The 20,191-nt window shown below is 35.8% G+C and overlaps 1 protein-coding gene and 1 pseudogene across 12 annotated transcripts in view; one reads left to right on the top strand and one right to left on the bottom strand.

Moving 5' to 3' along the window:
- Nucleotides 1-20,191, top strand: part of GPHN (gephyrin) — a 625,991-nt gene that overhangs the window by 110,293 nt on the left and 495,507 nt on the right. The window lies entirely within an intron of this gene.
- Nucleotides 11,762-12,141, bottom strand: LOC119872877 (annotated as a pseudogene).

The raw sequence follows: 20,191 nt of genomic DNA on the forward strand, positions 1-20,191 counted from the left end.
GTTGTTTATTTCCCTTAATCTATCTTCATGTTCTTTTAATTGTCTCTTTTTTCCTCAGTTTCCCTCTTTGCCATCAACTTGTCTTCTATGTCACTCACTCGTTCTTCCACCTCGTTAACCCTCGTCGTTAGGACTTCTAGTTTGGATTGCATCTCATTCAATTGATTTTTAATTTCTGCCTGATTGGATCTAACTTCTGCAGTCATGAAGTCTCTTGAGTCCTTTATGCTTTTTTCTAGAGCCACCAGTAGCTGTATAATAGTGCTTCTGAATTGGCTTTCTGACATTGAATTGTAATCCAGATTTTGTAACTCTGTGGGAGAGAGGACTGTTTCTGATTCTTTCTTTTGAGGTGAGGTTTTCCTTCTAGTCGTTTTGCTCAGTGCAGAGTGGCCAAAATCAAGTTGTATTGGGAAAAAGAGAAAAAGAGAGGAGAGAAAGAAGGAAAGAAAAGAGAAAAAGAAAAAAGAAAAAAGGAAGAAAAAAAGAAAAAAAAAGATAAAGAGAAAGAAAAAGAAAGATAGGAAAAAAAGGGTGGGGGAAGCAAACCGAAATCAAAAAGCAAAAACAAAACAAAACAAAACAAAAAAACAAAAAACCACACAGGGGGAGTATCTTCTGATTCTGTATACTTCCCCTGGAACTTGTCCGTCTAGCTGGTCTTCTGGGGGAAGAGCCTGTTGTGCTGATTTTCAGGTGTTAGCACTTGGGGGAGCTGCTCTGCCCCTGCCTGGTGCCGAGCTCAGTGGGGGTTGTTTACCCCGTGAGGCCCCAGGAGGAACAACCACAGTGGCGGCGGCCAGCTCTGGAGCCCTGGATTCAGCTCCCGCCGTAACTACGGAGCTCTCCGTCTGCAGGGGCCTGGATGCTCCGGGGGCGGGGCCGCCTATCTGCTCAGCTCGGGGCAGGAGCGTTCTTGCTGTCCTGGGCCCTCCTGGCCTCTGCCTTTCCCGGGGGAAGGCCGGATCCTGGGCTGTGTCCCTCGCGCCCTGTGCTCCCGGTGGTGCAGCCCCCTCTCTGCGGAGCTGCGGCCCGAGCCCCGCCCCCGAGGTGCTCCTGGAGCCGTGCAGCCCCGTCCGCGTAGCCTCCGCCCATGCCCCTCTGAGCTGCTCCCGGGTCAATGGGTGCGCGGGCTGCAGCCCTTTAGGGAGCTCAGCGCACTCTCCCCGGGGGGGCAGGTGTCTGTTAGTGTCCCTGGGAGCCTGAGGGCATCCCCGCCCTTCCTGGGGTCCTGCTCTAACTCCCTGCCAGTGCTTTTCCGCCCGGGAAGATTGGTGCAGCTCCTGCTTTACTGGGACGGAGCTTTCCTGTCCTGGGGGCACTTGCCCCGGCCTTAGCCGGCTCCTCGCAGGGCCCCTCTCCCTTGGATGCCTTTTGTTTCTTTAATTCTTTTCTTTCCTGTCTTCCTACCTTGATAGAAGCGCGAACTCTTCCCACTGTAGCATTCCAGTTGTTCTCTCTTTAAATCTCAGGCCGAATTCGTAGATTTTCAGGATGATTTGAAGGTTATCTAGGTAATTTGGTGGGGACAGGTGATTTGGGGACCCTACTCTTCCGCCATCTTGCCCCTCCCCCCATTCATTTACATCTTAATTGAGAATGATAAATTTAATAATATGAAGTAGGTTTTAGAGTGGGATTCCAGTGGCAATGTACTATTCTGCATAGTAGTAAAGAGCATTAAGGCTTTGGAGTCAGTTAGGCCTGGGTTTGAAATCTTGTTCTATTAGGTCTCATTTGATCTGGGAGAAGTTACTTAACCCCAAAGAAGCTTGATTTCCAAACTTAATAGTTTTTTTGGGAAACCCAATTAATTATGAAGAGTTCATTTACTAGTATGTTATTTTTATTGTCAAGGTCTCAAAACTTCCATGTGGAAGAGCTGAGCTTTCATTCTAGGCAAACTGGTTACAACATTTGTCACTTAACAGTAAGGCTATAGTATCGCTCAAAAATATCAGACCGACAAAAACAAAGAAGAATTATATACTATTATCAAAAAGCTCTCAGTTGGGAGAAGGAGGAAAGATAAGACACAAATAATTAATAAATTACTTGCAAGTAAATATTAAGCAGCACAATGGTTAAAATTAAGTGGTGATAATACCAGATATTTATGAGTATATGAAACAATTGGAACTTTTATGCATTGCTGTTGGGAATTAAAAATCATACAGATACTTTGGGAAAAGTTCAAGATACTATTTGACCCAATAATTATGCTTATATTTATCCAAGACTAATGAAAACATACAATTTTCATTATTAAAAGAATCGATGTTTTTGAATTTGCTTACTCACTAAAATTCTTCTGTAATGCAATAATCAATATTGACAATGCTTTCACAATAATTTGTGGACATGCATAGAATAAAGAAAAATTTGAGTTGCCTGACATCCTCATCTGAAGTTTCATAAGGTAACATTTTGCCTTGCTTTAACTTCCGTTCTGTAAATGAGTATCCTTTTTGTAGTTTCTTTAAGTGCCATCTGTTTTGTGTTGTACTTTTTATTGGGAATACTGCTCTTTAGAATGGCCCCCTAGTGTAGTATTGAAGTACTATCAAGTATTATGAGTACAAGACATCTATAGGCCTTAAGGAAAAACATGAGTTTTAGATAAGCTTCATTTATACATGAGTCATGTTGCTTTTGGACATGTATTCATAGGTTAATGAATCAACATTTATTTAATGAGGTGTCTTAAACAGAAATACATATGAAATAAGATTATTTATTAATCAGTTGACAAAAATATGGTGACCAGAGGCTTACAGGAACCTAATCTTATATTTCCTTTAGAAGAAATTGTTCAGTATTAGTTTATTCAATATTCACAGTGACTTTATAGAACATATATACTGCAAATAATGAGAATCAACTGTATCCACAAAAAGACATATGCAAATATCCATGGCAGTTGTACTGACAATAGGCAAAAACTGAAAATAACTCCAAATGTTCATTAACTGAATAAATGATAGAAATATACAATGCAACAGTACTTAGAAATAAAATGTGAATAACAAGCAATAACTAAGGCTAAGGATCAGAAACATTATGCTAATCAAATGTAGTGTTATAGAAAGCATAATTCCATTTACATAGGAAGAATAAAAATTTTTTATAAGAAATATATGGTGAAAAAATTAAACAGTGCTTGCCTTAGGATAGGAAGACTGGCAAGGCTCTCATAAGACACGTTCTTAAAAAAAAAAAAAATAAAAAAGACACGTTCTAGAGACAAAAACATTATTATGAAAGTGGAGATAGTTTCATGTGTGCACTTAATTGTCAAACACTATACAGCCAACATTTATGAATTTTAATGTATGCCAATTTTACCTTAAAGAGTTAACAGTAACTGGTTAGAAATTGGACCTGGAGAAAGATTTGAATAAAAGAAAAATGTCATAATGATAACCTCTATATCTTTTTTTTAAATTTATTTTTTATTGGTGTTCAATTTACTAACATACAGAATAACCCCCAGTGCCCGTCACCCATTCACTCCCACCCCCCGCCCTCCTCCCCTCCTACCACCCCTAGTTCGTTTCCCAGAGTTAGCAGTCTTTACGTTCTGTCTCCCTTTCTGATATTTCCCACACATTTCTTTTCCCTTCCCTTATATTCCCTTTCACTATTATTTATATTCCCCAAATGAATGAGAACATATAATGTTTGTCCTTCTCCGATTGACTTACTTCACTCAGTGATAACTTCTATATCTGCCTGATAGGTGCATGAGGGTATATCATACTGTTTATATATTCCTTAAATTTTCCAAAATAAAAACTTAAAAAATAAGAGGGATAGCAAATATGTAAGGAATTACAAGAGTGAAAATGAGTTTTATAAAAAGAAACAGTTAAAGTAAAACTTGGTTTGAAAGTCTTCATGGAGGGATTCCTGGGTGATTCTGCAGTTGAAGGCCTGCCTTTGGCTCACGGTGTGATCCTGGAGTCCCGTGATCGAGTCCCATATCGGGCTTCCTGGATGGGGCCTGCTTCTCCTTGTGCCTATGTCTCTGCCTCTCTCTCTGTGTGTCTCTCATGAATAAATAAATAAAATCTTAAAAAAAAAAGTCTTCATGGAGTAGTGATTAGAACTAAGAATATTTGATAGATTTTGAACATGAGGCAAGGAAATGCCACTACAGAAGAAGAAAGCAGTGTAAAGAAAATCATAAAAGTACTATTGATGTTGAGCTACTTAGGGAACATTTTGGCTTACCTATGAGGTCCAGAAATGAATGATGGGAATTTTAAAGAGAAAAAGAATGGGAGATAAACCTGAAAAAGTAGATGGATAATGAAATCACCAAAACCAGCCTGAAATGTTAGGTCAAAGAAACACAATGGGCAACAGGGAATCATTCTACACATTTCTATTTGGCCATGACAGAGTTAGAGCTAAACTGTAGAAACTTTAACAGTAATGTGAAGGATAGAATGGAAGCATTACAGTGTCCAAGTAAAAGATAATAATGCTTTAACACAACAATAGATGGAGATAAACGAATCAAAGACACAGGCATTTTAATTGGTAATTGATGGTTAAGATTTTCAAGAGAGCAGTGATCAAATTATGTAGCTTTGAAGAAGTTTAAGCACTAATATTCTTTTCCATAGCATGATAGATCACTAACCTACTGAAAACAGAATATGTTGAAGTCTGATGCCAATTTCCTCAAGATTTACAACTGGAAGTGTTAATTTACAACTAGAAATGTCAATCCAATAATGTTGGAATTCCAGTTTTGTATGTTGTTTTAAAAATAACCTTGTTATGGAACTACATAAAAGCATAAGCAAAGATTCCAGATTTGCCACAAAGTATTCCACATAGCAGTGAGTATAATTTCTATGCTTGGTTGCCCTTAAATAAATGCTATTAAGACAAAATGGGTTTGCATTGGTGTTACGGGCATCTTATCTAGCACATTTCTTTGTTATAGCCCACCACCACCACCACTACCGCCACTGGCTGTGGCCCTGAAAACTGCCTTATATTCAAGGTAATAAACCTTAGTTAAGAGAAGACACTATTGCCCCTCATGTAAATTCTAAGGAAGGACAAAAAGAAACACATTACTAAATTACTAGTAAAAACTACCCTACATATAACCCTGAACTATATTAGTTTCTTACCTGGAAAATATCTAGTCAAGGTTAATTCACAATTATTAAAGTTGCTTTTATTCTTTAAAGGGCTTTAAAAGGACAAACAATTGTCCATCTTAATGACGTCAAAAATATTTTCTTAGTTTAAATTTTAGATTACACATAAGCACTTCTGATATAAATATGGTTACATACTAAAATCATCTTCTGAAGAAAATAGCAAAATCTGTTTTTTAAGATACTTTTTAGAAAGACATCTAAATTTCTATTTTAATTATACTGCAATGATAGCTAGAAACAAGATTTCATTTAATAGATCTTATTCTATAGCCTACTACTATCTTAATATTTTAATATCAAATGTTTAATATTAAGTTGTGCTTGTGTGTGTATATTCATTCACATCTGATACATACATACACATATACACACAAATATATGCACATATATATAGTAAATTTATCAACTTTTGCTAATGGAGATGATCTACAAAAGGAGATTAAACTTCAGAAAATAGACTTAAATGCAAGTAAAGTAGAAAGTAGTGTTAAGCTACATACATTCCCACAGTAAATGTTTACAAATGCAGATACTAGAGCCAGAGTTCCTACATTCTAATAGTCGTTCTGCCACTTATACTTTGTATAAACTCTGGCAAAATTTCAAAGAATCAGAATTCCTCATCTATAAAAGAAAATACAACCTATAGTTTATTCTCAACATTGTGAGAAGTAAGCGAGATAATCCAATTAAGACTGAATTGGACTGGACTTAGGCTGACACATAGGCTGATATTAAACCTGAACGTTGGGATCCCTGGGTGGTGCAGTGGTTTGGTGCCTGCCTTTGGCCCAGGGCGTGATCTTGGAGACCCGGGATCGAATCCCACATTGGGCTCCCGGTGCATGGAGCCTGCTTCTCCCTCTGCCTGTGTCTCTGCCTCTCTCTCTCTATCATAAATAAATAAATAAAAATTAAAAAAAAAATAAACCTGAACATTTATACCCCAATGCCATGGCAACTAATACATTTAGGAGGTAGCACAAAGGCATATTTTACCACAGTAGACAATGTAGAGCTGACTGCATATAAAGGACTGAAATATTCTCCTCAGGGAATATTAACATTAATGATAAAATATGTAATCAAATTGTTAGATAAGAAATACAAACTTCCTTCTTTAAATTCAAAGCTTTCTGATTTGAGGAAATACAAGAGTACTTCATTACACCTATAACTGACTTATGTGGAAATAGAATAACAATAAAAATAAACAGTATTTTACTTTAGACAAGTAGACTAATTTATCAAATATTTGTTGACTATATATGACCCAGATAAATATTTTTTTAAAGATATAATTTGATAATTTTTTAAAGATTTATTTATTCAGGGATCCCTGGGTGGCGCAGCGGTTTGGCGCCTGCCTTTGGCCCAGGGCGCGATCCTGGAGATCCGGGATCGAATCCCACGTCGGGCTCCCGGTGCATGGAGCCTGCTTCTCCCTCTGCCTGTGTCTCTGCCTCTCTCTCTCTCACTGTGTGCCTATCATGAATAAATAAAAATTAAAAAAAAAAGATTTATTTATTCATGAGAGACACAGAGAGAGAGTGAGGTAGAGATGTAGGCAGAGGGAGCAGCAGGCTCCATGCAGGGAGCCCCATGTGGGACTCAATCCCCAAACTCCAGGATCACAACCTGAGCTGAAGGCAAACGCTCAACTGCTGAGCCACCCAGGCGTCCCTGAGTCTCAGTATCCTTATGTGTAAAAAGGGCAGTTGTGAGGATTGAGACAATTAAAAAAAAAAAATTACTCCGCTTATGGCTTGGCACAATAATGAAAGACTACAAAGAATGAAAAAGAGATAACACTCAAATGAAAATAAACAGAAATCCATACTATACATAGTATAATACAGGTATATTATACTGAAATTGTGGTACATAAAGACAAAGAGGTGTTCAAAACAACCCAAGTAAAAAGATCAATTACAAAGAAATGGCAATTAGCTTGATGGATGGCTTAATAGCTCAAATGAAGCTGCAAGATGATATAATAATAACTTCAAAATGCTAAGAGAAAATAACTACTAACCTAAATGGTAATGGTATGCCTTGAGTGAAGGGGGAAAGTACTCCCTAAGAGGAAGTCAAAACAAAGCTATTTTCAGATAAATAAGAAATGAGTTTGTCAATCTTTGAAAAAGAATTTCTTTTTTTTTTTTTAAAGATTTTATGTGTTTATTCATGAGAGAGAGACAGAGACAGAGACAGAGAGATGTAGGCAGAGGGAGCAGCAGGCTCCATGCAGGGAGTCTGGATGTGAGACTTACTCCTGGGACTCCAGGATCATGCCCTGAGCCAAAGGCAGACACTCAATCGCTGAGCCATCCAGGCATCCCTCAAAAAGAATTTCTGAAGTATAGCAAAAAAGAGGGAATGTTTCCTCAAAAGCTGTAAGAAGTGAGTGAAAATGGTGATCAAAAAACTTGATTAGTGGGCAGCCCGGGTGGCTCAGCAGTTTAGCGCTTGCCTTCAGTCCAGGGCGTGATCCTGTAGACCTGGGATCGAGTCCCACGTCAGGCTCCCTGCATGGAGCCTCTCTCTCTCTCTCTCTCTCACTCTGTGTGAGTGTGTGTGTGTGTCTGTCATGAATAAATAAATAAAAATCTTAAAAAAAAAAACTTGATTAGTGACAAGTGATTAGTGATCCAAGTGACAACTGGATATCCATCTGCAAAAGAATGAAGTTGGTCCCCTACCTCACATTATAAACAAAAATTAATTGTAAATGGATCATAGATCAAATTGTAGGAGATAAAGTTCTAAAGCTGTTAGGAATAAATCTTTGTGACCTTGGGTCAGGAAATGGTTACTTAAATAGAACATCATAAGTATAAGCTATAAAAAAAAGATAAATAGGACATCATCAGAATTTTTTAAAATTATGTTTCAAAGACATCAAGAAAATAGAACCTACAGACCGAAAGAAAATTTTGCAAGTCATGTGATGAGGGATATGAACTCTTTCAATTCAGCAACAAAAAAGGCAACCCAATTTAAAAATGGACAGAGGATTAACTCAAAATAGATTTTAGATCTAAATGTAAAGTACAAAAATATAAAATTCTCATAATAGAAAAGTAAATCTAAGTGAGCCAGGGTATAGCAATGACTTTTAACATACAACACCAGAGGCATGAACCATGAAATTAAAAATAAGCTGGACTTCATTAAAAGTAAGAACTTCTGTTCTGCAAAAAAGCACTGTCAAGTGCTTTTATGTGAAGACAGGCCACAGCCTGGGAGGAAATATCTGCAAAAGACACTTAAGGACTTTTATCCAAAATATGTAAAGAACTTTTAAAACTCAAAAACAAAAAAGACAAAATGGTTAAAATATGGGCAAATATCTCTGTGGATATCCCACCAAAAAAGATATATACAAGTGGCAAATAAGCATGTGAAAAGATGCTCAAAATCATGTCATTAGGGAATTGCAAGATGAAACAACAGAGACTACTACATACCCATTAGAATAACCAAAATCTAAAAAAATGATACTCCCAAATGCTGGCAAGGATATGGAGCAACAGGAACTCATTCATTATAGTGGGAATGCAAAATGGTGCAGTCACTTTGGAAATCAATTTAGGGCAGCCCGGGTGGCTCAGAGTAAACTTAGCACCACCTTCGGCCCAGGGTGTGACCCTGGAGACCCGGGATCTAGTCCCACATCGAGCTCCCTGCATGGAGCATGTTTCTCCCTCTGCCTGTGTCTCTGCCTCTCTCAATCCGTGTTTCTCATGAATAAATAAATAAAATATTAAAAAAGAAATCAATTTAGTAGTTTCTTATGATAAATTCTCTTACCATATAATCCAGCAGTTGTGCTCCTTGATATTTCTCCAAATGAACTGAAAATTTATATCCACACAAATACCTACTTGAAAATGTTTATAGTAGCTTTATTCATAATTGTCAAAACTGAAATGCAACAGAGATCCTTTAGTAGGTAAAAGGACAAATAAACTGTGATACATCCAAACAATGGAATATTAGTACCAAAGTAAAATAACTCTCAAATCCTCATTATAGTACTTTGATCATTTCTTTATTAAAACAAACAAACAAACAAACAAACAACCTGGATGCCTGGGCAGCTCAGTGGTTGAGCATCTGCCTTGGATGCAGGGCATGGTCCCAGAGTCCCAGGATCCCACATCAGGCTGCTGATCAAGTCCCTTAGAGGGCCTGCTTCTCCCTCTGCCTCTGCCTCTTTCTCTGTGTCTCTCATGAATAAGTAAATAAAATCTTAAAACAAAACAGAATTTCCAGTTTGGGGAACAATGACCTAGATTCATCTCTCCATGCTCCTCTATACAAAGAACAACTAAAAAAATCTGGAAATAATACACCAGATTGTCAAAGGAGAACTCTAATAAAAGATGAAGAAAAGGAAGGCAATTGATGAGGGACCCCATAATTTGAATAACAACACAACAGCTCTGCATTGCCCAATTCAACCACTCAACTAATGAAAAGGCACCCAGACTTGACCTGAGTCCACACTCAAGGGCAAAAATTGCAGCTCAGGTAATTGAGGAACTCCTTCCATTCTATACTAATAGCACCAACTAGGGTGGGAGAGGACCAAGGGAAAAGCCTTCTGTCCCACAGGAATGAAATCTCCTATCCCTTACTTAGCAGAATCAGACCAGGGACATTCTTTCCACACCCAAGGATGTCACCATTAAGGACCAAACAGGATTCCCAGCAGCATAAGGTGAAACAAGTTCGTAATAGCACTACAAAAACTCAGCACTAAATTATCATTGGAACTGCAGCCTCCATAAGTGGGCCAAGACTTATACACTGAACTGACACAATATGATTACTTGCTAAGGTGTAAGCTTTAAATAAAATGAATAACAATATACCATTTGCAGATTACAACTAAAAAGACACTGCTTATACTAGGATGAAGGAAAATCAAAACTAATGAAAAAACAAAGTCACAAACAGAGGGATCCGATGTTACAATTATCTGACAAGGATTTTAAAGTTGCCATTATAGGGCCCCTGGGTGTCACATTTGGTTAAGTATCCAACTCTTGGTTTTAGCTCAGGTCATGCATGGTCTCAGGATCATAAGATCAAGCCCCAGATTGGACTCTGAGCCCAGCAAGAAGTCTGCTAAAGTTTCCCTCTTGCTTTCCTTCCACCCCTTCCCATGCTTGCTCTCTCTCTCTCTCAAATAAATAAATATTTAAAAAACTAAAAAAAAAAAAAAAGTAGCCATCATAAAAATGCTTCAATAAACAATTACAAATACACTTTAAAAATCTCACCAAATACAAGACATGGGAATTTCTAAATGGAAATTATAGAATTCAAATATACAAACACAAAAGTTTAAAACTCATTGGATAGGCTGGATAACAAATGAACATGAGAGTAGAAAGTGAACTTTAGAAAATAAGCTCTCTGAACAACAGCAACAGATTTTAAAACACGCACACACACAGACACTCACAAAAATGGACTTAAGAGCCTATAAAACAATATCAAAAGATCTAAACTTCTATTACTGGAGAACTGAAAGAAGAAGAGAAAGAGAATAGAGCTGAAAATAATTTACAGAAAAAAAAAGGGTGACAAATGGGTAACAATTATATCTATTTAATAAAAGAGATGAACCTATAGAGCAGACCCCCCAAAATTCCATGCCAAATCATATCATAATTAAACTTTAAAAAATAAAAGTCAAGGCCAAATATCTTAAATCAGAGAGAAACAATGTACTACTTATAGGAAAGTACTACCAGAGACTGTGAATTTCTCACTTGACATCATAGAAATCAGAAGGAGGCCACATAACATTTTCCAAATGCTGAAAGAAAAGAACCATTAACCACAAATTCTGTATTTAGCAAATATCCTTCAGAAATGAATAGGAAATAAAAAAATTTCAGACAAATTTAAAAGTAGTACACATACCTTTCTTTAAAATTTTAAATTTCATTTTAGTTTAATTCCAGTATAGTTAATATACAGTATTATATTAGTTTCAGGTGTAAAATATAGTGATTCAACAATTCCATACATCACCCAGTGCTCTTCACAAGTGCACTTCTTAATCCCTATCACCTACCTCATGCATCCTCCCCAACTTCCCCTGTTATACACTTACCTTTAAAGATCAGCTGACCTATGTTCTCTAAGTAGAAAATAATAAAAGAAGTCTCAGACATTTAGAAAAAGGCCAATAGAATAGACCATAAAAAAGAGTAAATATGATAGACTATCCTTATGATTTTTTAAAATCATATTTGATGATGGAAGCAAAAATTATAATCTCATCTGATGTGCTTAGTACGAGTAAATACTTGTAACAATTATATTTTAAATATAAATATAAAAACAAGATGGCCTAAATGAAAGGGAGTTTTCTATACTTTACTTGAAGTGATAAATGGTGACACCAACCAGTAGACTCTGATGACATATGTATGTTCATTTTATTTATTTTTTTCACATTAATGTTTTTAGTTTATTAAGCTTCTCATGAAAAATCTACAGAATCACTACAGATAAAGCCACTGCAGAATCTTTACTCCTGTTGTCCAATATTCAGCTCACTTCTTTTTGCCAGCACCAACATCGGCCTTTGCAGTTCCCCTGACTTTCTTCATTCTGTTTTTGCATTCTTTGTGCTGTTTTTCTCATACAGGCCATGTCTTCCAAGTCTGTGTTTGGGTTCATTTTTCTTTGCGTAATCCAAGGAATCATAAATCATGCCAAAGCCAATTGTCTTGCCACTACCAAATTGGGTTCTGAATCCAAATACAAATATGACATCTGGTGTGATCTTGTACATTTTGGCTAGTTTTTCCCGAATTTCTGTCTTAGGTACTATTGCCTTCCCAGGGTGAAGAACATCAATGACCATCTGTTTCCACTGAAGTGGTCAGTTGGTCATGAGCTTCCTGGTCTGGATAGTTACTGTGTCGTTCATGATGGCGGCTGAGCTTCAAGCAGCCAGGGAGGAAAAGAGACTGTATGTTCATTTTAACACCTATAACGACCACTAAGAAAAGTTAAAAAAGAGATACAGTAAAGAACATTCTAATTAAAACAAAATTCTAAAAAATATTCAGGTAATCCATAAGTAAACCAAGAAAACAGAAATAGAACCCTGAGAAACAGGGGATCAAAAATGGTAGATTTGAGCCCTTACATATCAAGAATTACTTTAATGTACCCCCCTAAAAATAGAAAAAAAAAAAAGAACTTAACCAAATGGATAAAAGCACAACCCAACTACATGCTGTCTATAAGAAACTCATGTCAAATATAAGAACATAAGTAGGTTAAAAGGATCTAAAAACATTAATTGAAAAATCGAAGATAGATATACCATTATTAGGTAAAGTAGACTTCAGATCAATGAGAATTATTAGGAACAAAATGGAATCTCACATAATGATAACAGGGTCAACCCACCAAGAAGACACGGAATCCTAAATGTGTACTGAACCAAAGACCAGAGCTTCAAAATACATAAAAACTAAGAACTGAAAAGAGAGATGGACACAGCCAAAATTTACAGTCAGTCCCTTCAGCATCCCACTTGCATCATATGCTAGAACTATTAAACAGAAAATGAGCAGAGATACAAAGGAACTCAACTATATGACCAAGCAGTAGGATATAAATGACGTTTATAGACTCCATTGAAAACAGCGGAATAAACATTTTTTCAGGTTCCCTAGAAACAATCAAGTTAGACCATATTCTGGACTATAAACCAAACCCCACAAGTTAAAAGAACTGAAACAATACAGAGTATGTTCTCTGACTATAATTGAGTCAAACTAGAAATCAGTAATGTAAGAACAAAAAAAATCTCCAATTTTTGGAAATTAAATAATGTACTGCTAAACAGCCCAAGGGTCAAAGAAGTCTCAAAGGAACTAAAAAACAAAACAAAACAAAACACAGAACTAAGTGAAAATGAAAATACAATATATGAAGTTATGGATGGAGTTATAGCAGAGCCAAAAAACCTGATAACACAAAATGCTTATATCAGAAAAATGATAGGCCTCAAATTCAATAATCCAAGTTCCTACTATTAAAAACTAAAAAAAAGCAAAATGTACCCAAAGTAAACAAAAGGAAGAAAATTATAAAATAAAAAATTAATAAAATTAAACCTTGGAAAACAATAGAGAAAAATCAGTGAAGCAATGAGCTGGTTCTTTGGAAAGGTTAATAAAATTAACAAACCTGTAGTAAAAGTAACAATGAAACAGAGAAAATGCAAGTTATTAAAATCAGAAGTGACAGAGGAAATTACTTGGTAGATCATGTAGGCAGTAAAAAGGGTAATAAAGGAATACTACAAAGAACTTTACCTTCATAAATTTAATGAATTAGAATAAATGGATCAATTCCTCTAAAACCAAAAACTATCGGGATCCCTGGGTGGCGCAGCAGTTTGTCGCCTGTCTTTGGCCCAGGGCGCGATCCTGGAGACCCGGGATGGAATCCCACGTCGGGCTCCCGGTACATGGAGCCTGCTTCTCCCTCTGCCTGTGTCTCTGCCCCTCTCTCTCTCTCTCTCTGTGTGACTATCATAAATAAATAAAAATTTAAAAAAGCTATCAAACTCAATCAAGATAAGGTAATTCTGAATATCTGAATAGTCCTATTAAAGAAACTAAATTCATAATTTTTAAAGTGCAGACCTCCCCCCCGCCAAATCTCTTAAGTCCAGAGGTTTTTATTGGAGAATTCTACCAAATATTCAAAGAAAAATTTTACAAAGTCTCTCCTAGGACATAGAAAAGAAGACAACAGGTAGTGTTCCTAACTCATTTTATGAAGCCAGTATTACCCAGAACCAACACCACACAAAGACAATACAAAGAAAATACACACCAACATCTCTCATGAATACAGATGCAAAAAGTCTTCAGTAAATATTAATAAATTAAATAACAATGTATAAAAAGAAAGTATACACCAAGACCAAATGACATGTGTTCTTGGTATCCAAGGCTGTTCAGTATTCAAAAGTCAATGTCATGTATCCTATCAACAAAAAAAAGAACTGACATGATTGTTCAACTGGCAGAAAAAAAAAATCACAGAAATTATTTGTGTTCCAGAAAAGGACATTTGTAAAATGGCTATTTTGCTAGTATGAGAGTTATGGTTACTACTATATGCCTAAGAATTCTTTATTGTATTCTGTATTGTATTCTTTATTTGTATTTTACTCATATAACAAGTTTTACATATATAAAAATTTGATGTCTTCTATGACTCAAACGCTGGAAAAATAAGATACTCTACTAAAATAAGTAGTTTTGCTATTTTCATTCATTTATATTTACTCTACTTTCCTGTCTCTCTTAAGTGAGTAATAGGATGTTCTAAGATTGATAAAATTAATATTTTTGTGTTTGGTATAAGAAATATAAAGTACACATCGGAGTCAGATTAAGAAACATCCACACTTTACACAAATTTTTCAATAATAGAGCATCTTCTTTTTTGTAATTCTGTATTGATACTGCTGCTGGCTATGAAACTCACCAACAAAGGTAACAAACTGAATCACCTAGTCAGTATTACAGTAGCAGATAAAACTTTCAGTTTTTCAAAGTTCGTGTTTGCTTTCTTTGTGATGAAGATTAAAGTATATGAGAAAGTACATCTCAACACTTACATTATAATTGGTCACTTTAATATTCAGGCATTCCATCTGGATTGGACACCAGATTAGAATGGAGCTCTTCAACTGATATTTTTATACCAGAACTGCATTAGGTCATTTACCATAATCAGTGCCTTTCTCCGACAATATTACTTACCACATACAGATTTCTGTTTCCAGGGTGGTTCAGATTTTCTGATTTGTCACCTAAAAGACTGCTATAAAGACACGGTCATGTTATTTGTGATTACTTACACTCTCAAATCTTTTTAAGTCTAGAAGTACACTGAACAAATAACATCTCCAGTACCCCTGTTTTCACATTTGGGAAAATAAAACCTGGTATATTTGGGTAAAATATAATACACAGTGATTTCCATTCATTGGAAAAGTATGTTATGTTCCATTCAACAAAAGCATAGGGATTTCTTCTACCTCACATCAAACACAGAAAGTAATTTGAGACAAATAGGCCTAAAAACTATAAAGCTTTTACAAGAAAACTTTTATTTGTATCTTACTGATGGAGAAATGTTTCTTGGACAGGTCATAAAAAGCAATAAGCAAAAAAAATTGATTAGTTAGATTTCATCAAAATTAAAAACTTCAGTTTATCAAAAGATACCATTATGAAAATGAATTAGCATGCCAGAGACTATGAGAAAATATTTGCAAACTGTGTTAAAGAATTTATATCCTAGGATATACACAGAACTCCTACAATTCAAATATGAACAACCAGTTTTGCTTAAATGGCCAGATATTTATGCATTTCATTAAAGATATTTTTAAAATATTTATTGATATAATTAACATAATATTGTGGAAGGTTAAGGTATTCAATGTGTTGTTTTGATACATCCAAATATTACAATATGGTTTCCACCTTAGTGTTGTCTAACACCTCCATCCCATCACATAGTTCTTCTTTTTTTATGATGAGAATAATTATTTAGTTTCTTAGCAACTTTGAAATTTATGATACGGTACTGTTGACTATAATCACTATGCTGTGCATTAAATTGCAGCACCTGTTTATCTCTCGTTGGAAGTTTTTACCCTTATTGGAAGTTTTTACCCTTAAACAACATCTCCCCAATTATCCTTTTCCTCAGCCTCTCCTAATCATCATTCTGCTTTCTGTTTTTATGAGTTCAGCTTTTTAAGTTTCCATATATAAGTTATGCCATGCCATATTTGTCTGTGTCTGGCTTATTACACTTGGCATAATGCCCTCTAAGTCCATCCATGTTATCACAAATGGCAGCATTTCCTTTTTTCTCATGGTTGAATAATATTCCAGCATGTGTGTGTGTATGTGTGTGTATGTTGTATGTGTGTGTGAGAGACACACACACACCCACGCACACAGTAAGAGAGAGACATCTTTTTTATCTCTTTATCTGCTGATGAACACTTAGGTTGTTTCCATATCTTAGCTATCATTAATAATACTGCAGTAAACATAGGAGTACAGATGTCTCTTCAACATCCTATTTTCATGTATATGTATATATATTTTGGATATATACACAGAAGTGAGAGTATGGGATCATATAGCAGTTCTATTTTTAATTTTTGGAGCAAGCTCCATACTGTTATTCAAAGTGGCTGAACCAGTTACCTTCCTCACCAGCAGTGCCCTTTTCTTCACATCCTGGCCAACAGTCATCTCTTATATTCCTGATGACTGCTATTCTATCAGGTATGAGGTATTCTCTCTTACTGGTTTGATTTGCTTTTCCTTGATGATTAGTGACCACCTTTTCATATACTTGTCAGTCATTTGGATATCTTCTTTGGAGAAATGTCTATTCAGTTTTTCTGCCCATTTTTTAAAAAAGATTTTATTTATTCATGAGAAACAGAGATGGAGGCAGACACATAGGCAGAGGGAGAAGCGGGCTCCTCGCAAGGAGCCCAATGTGGCACTTGATCCTGGATCCTGGAATCATGCCCTCAAGCTGAAGGCAGACACTGAACCGCTGAGCCACCCAGGCTCATTTTTCAAATTAGATTCTATTTTTGTTATTAAATTCTGGGTTCTTAATAATTTTGGATATTAACTGCTTATCTGATAAATGGTTTGCAAATACTTTATCCCATTCTGTAGTTTGATCTTCTCATTTTGTTGATTATTTTGCTCTGCAGAAGCCTTTGAGTATGATGTAGTGTCTCTTGTTTATTTCTGGTTTTGTTAAAGCTTGTATTTTTGGTATCTTCTCCAAAAAGTCATTGCCAAAATCAATGCCAAAGAGCTTCCTCTCTATACCTTTTTTCTATAAGTTTTATAGTGTCAGGTCTTATGTTTAAGTCTTTAATTCCTTATGAGTTATTTTTTTTTTTGAGTGGTCTAAGACAGGGGTCCAATTTCATTTCTCTGTATGTGGTTATCAGTTTTCCCAACATCATTTGTTGAAGAAATTATCCTTTTTTCATTGAGTGTTCTTAGCTCCCTTGTGAAATATTAGTAGACTAAATATATGAGTGGTTGGTTCTGGGTTCCCTATTTTTGTCCCATTAGTTTATTTATCTATTTAATGTCAGTACCACACTGTTTTAATTGCTATATCTTTGTAGTAGAGTTTCAAATCAGAAAATATAATGCCTTTTGCTTAGCCATCTAGGGTCTTTTGTGGTTCAATACAAATTTTAGGATTTTTTTTTTCTATTTCTGTGAAAAATGCTATTGGAATTTTGGTAGGGAATACATTGAATCTATAGGGGTCTTTGTGTAGTGTGGACATTTTAAATACATATATTATTCCAGTCTGTGAACATAGGATATCTTTCCATTTGTTTCTTCATTTTCTTTCATCAAAGTCTTGTAGTTTTCATTGTATAAATCTTTCACTTTCTTGGTTAAATTCACACCTAAGTATTTTATTGGTTTTGATGCTCTCATGAATGAGATTGTCTTTATTTGTTTTTCAGATGTCTTGTTGTTTGTGTGTAGAAATGCCACTGATTTCTTTATGTTGATTTTATATACCGAAACTTTACTGAATTCATTGATTATTTTCAACAACTTTTTGGTTAAGTCTTTAGGATTTTATATATATATGATCATGTTACTTGCAAATAACTACTTCTTTATTTCTGATTTGGATATGTTTTTGTCAAAATGCTTTAGGTAGAACACAGTACTTCTCTGAATAACAGGTGGTGAGAGGCACCCAGGTCTTGTTCCTGATCTTAGAGGAATTGCTTTCCATCTTTCATGGTTGAGTATGATGTTAGCTGTGGGTTTGCCATCTATAGCCTTTATTATGTCAAGGTGCATTGCTTCTATGAAACTCTTCTAAAGGTTTTTCAGGGAGGCGTAATTATTTTGTATAGGAACTGTTCAGGGAAGCATAATTCTTTTATATAGGAAATGTTCAGCTTTTACATATTTTGTAATAAATGTGAATTTCTTTTTCTCAAGAAAGAAACAATGTGGTATAATAGAATGAGAACTAAACTCAGTCATCCTAAGAAATCAATCATAGTTCAGTCATTTATTGAGAGACCTTAGTCAATTTACTAAACTTCTTGCTACTTTTTTTTTCCTATCTTGAAAATGTATATAATGATACCAGTGATATGTATATAAGAGGGGTTTCAGGATAGCAATATGCCTGAAAGAGTAGAAGTCTAAAAGATTTATCTTAAATTTCCATGGCAAGCATACTGTATATAACCCAACTTTATTTGGGGGATTGGTGGGAGTGGAAATTATTGGTGGAAGTAACAGGAAGAGCTGAAATAACCTCATGTCAATCCCTTAGTGTTGTCAACAGAATCCATGTAATTAAGACTAGTATATTCCCCTTTTAAAAATATTTATTTATTTTATAAGGAGAGTGAGAGAGAGAGAGCAAACACATGCACATCACCTGGGGTAGGAGCACAAGGAGAGGGAGAAAAAGACTCTCAAACAGACTCCCCATTAAGTGCAGAACACCACACAGGGCTTGATCCCAAGGTTCATGACGCAACCTGAAATCAAGAGTCAGACACTGAACCATCTGAGCCACCCAGCCGCACCACAAAGTAACCCAGAGTATTATTAAATTATGGTAAGATTTGCCAATCAAATTCTAAACAGTATCTATACATCTACACCAAGGAGAAATGAATAATACATGCAAATCTTCCTTCTGGTATTAAATTCTGCTCTGTGTTTTTTGACCAATCTCATTCTAAGATATTTGACAGACTTGTACATACGATTACTGAATAAAGCAAGAGAAAAAACTGGGATTTTGCCTGTCTCCACAGGTCTCGTGAGATTTCACTGTATACAGAAGTGTGACTGACGAAATTTCATCATTGGATGCACAGTGTCTGTCCCAGTAAAGGGACACTTCTGTACTTTTTTGCCCCTAATTGTAGAAAGAATAATATCATGCCTAGAAACCAGCATATTTTGGACAAGTGAACAGTCCCATTTTCAGATTGAGGACTGAAAGTATAGCATATACATGTTGTTAGGACATTGCTTAATAATGAATAAAGACTGAATAGTATCTTTGATCCATCTCTCCTAAAATTTCTCTTGTGTTGTGATTAAATATAAATTAAAACTATCCAGGCAAGAAAAGGATGACATCACTAATTTTGGCAATACTTAGAACAGTGTATCCTCTTTCCAGTGTTAGCATTTTTAAACTCACTTTTTAAAAACTTCCAAATAAACCTTTGTGTTATTGCACAGTGATAAAAAGTATGACTAGCTATAAAGAAAGAATCCTGGGTGGATCAGCGGTTTAGCACTGCCTTCAGCTCAGGGCGTGATCCTGGAGACCCGGGATCGAGTCCCACGTCGGGCTCCTTTGCATGGAGCCTGCTTCTTCATCTGTCTCTCTCATGAATAAATAAATAAAATCTTTTAAAAAAAAAGAATAACAGCACATACATATTTCATTAAATTCTACTAGAGAATGTTGCCCACAGAATGTTCTCAGCCTGAGCCTCTCTGTTGAAAAGCAAGAATACTAAGTGTTCAAGATGTTAATGGCTTATGTTTATAGATACACAGAAAAGGATTGGTAGAGAATTAAAAAAAGAAAAACTTTCTACAAGAAATTTGATGTTACTTAATGCTTTGTCTATAATATCCTTAACACCATACCAAGTTTCTGAATGTGACACACTTTGTTTTTTTTTCTTAAATGTTTAATTTATTTATTCATGAGAGACACAGAGAGAGTGAGAGGGAGAGACACAGGCAGAGGGAGAAGCAGGCTCCACGTAGGGAGCCTGGGACTCCAGGATCATGCCTGGGGCCAAAGGTGGCGCCAAACCGCTGAGCCACCTGGGCTGCCCTGTGACACACTTTGAAAAACACCACACCACA

The sequence above is a fragment of the Canis lupus genome, chromosome 8 (assembly GCF_011100685.1).
Source record: "Canis lupus familiaris isolate Mischka breed German Shepherd chromosome 8, alternate assembly UU_Cfam_GSD_1.0, whole genome shotgun sequence".
Lineage (NCBI taxonomy): Eukaryota > Metazoa > Chordata > Mammalia > Carnivora > Canidae > Canis > Canis lupus.